Source organism: Palaemon carinicauda, chromosome 19, assembly GCF_036898095.1.
Source record: "Palaemon carinicauda isolate YSFRI2023 chromosome 19, ASM3689809v2, whole genome shotgun sequence".
NCBI classification, from domain to species: domain Eukaryota; kingdom Metazoa; phylum Arthropoda; class Malacostraca; order Decapoda; family Palaemonidae; genus Palaemon; species Palaemon carinicauda.
The window spans coordinates 104,823,637-104,825,051 of NC_090743.1; positions in this window are offsets into that span (position 1 = coordinate 104,823,637).

The window sequence follows — 1,415 nt, forward strand, 5'->3', positions numbered from 1 at the left end:
GAACTTGCTTAAATGATGAAACTATTCCATAACTCTCAAGAAAACTGAAGTGAGTCTGATAAAAGTAGAAACAAATCATTAATAAAAAGGAGATTTTCAAAAAGAGACTTTTCAATTTTGTGGACAGTTACTCTATTCCATGAGTGTCACATTGGTCATTAATTGATAAAAGAAAAAAAACCTTGATGACAAAAGAATCACCTTCGTTATGGTAACAATCCTGTTCGTTAGGATGAATGAGTTATGCAATAATATGAAAGGAAAATATAAGATCTATAAAACTTATTTCCGCCATTGCATCCCAAAAGTTGTCCAAGCATAACGCTCTTCGCCTCCAGAGTGAATGAGTTTTAGAAAGTACCGTGGAAAAACTACTGCTTATCCGGAAAACTAAAGTTAAACAACTTGCTATCATACATCACCATGTAGAATAAGAACTGAACATATACAAAGGTACCACCCAACTTATTCATATTTTACATATTCATTGTAAGTGTGTACTTAAAATCATCATATGAATAAAACAAACATAAGTATTCATTTGAAATACTTTCTTTAAAGAACACATAATTTCATCTTATGGAATCCATTACCATTGTCATTTTTTTTCGGTGCTCTTAAGAGTGACCTTCTAGTAGAAGATTTTGTTTATTTTACATTTATAGTGGTGTAGGAAGGTCCAAAGAAGAACAGGAAAGAAGAAAAAAAAACGTAAAAACAACAATGAAATAAAACCAGCTCACTGGTGCAAACGAGAACAAACTTAAATGCAAGATTTAACTTTATTCAATGTTGATATGAAAACAAGACTTAGGTCAAATATAGAAGAAAGGTAAACAAAATTCAAGATGGAAATAAAGTTGAAGATAAATAAGCAAATGTTCTTATGTTGAATAATCTGACATAAGTCTTTTTATAGTTTATATACGAAAGATATATTTAAATGGTGTTACTGTTCTCAAAACATTATATTTCAATTGTTCATTACTTCTCATATTGTTTATTTATTTCCTTTCCTCACTGTTCTATTTTTCCGTGATGGAACCCTTGAGCTTATAGCATCCTGTTTTTCCAACTAGGGTTGTAGCTCAGCTAGTAATAACAATAACAACAACAACAACAACAACAACAACTAATATGATAATAATAATAATAATAATAATTAATAATTAATAAGTAATAGGTAATAAGTAATAATCACAACAGTTGGTGAGGATCTCTTGAAGGATTGTAATCAGCATCTCCAGGATGGAGAGGAACAGATAACAATCATGATAAGTGAAAAACGGATACTGGCAAATAGTGAACTACAGAAACTACATGTGGTTTAAGAAACCACAAGAAACAATTCTTGATTAAAGGACTCAAATATTGTTTACTATTTAACAAATATGTAACTTATTAGTGTGATTTTT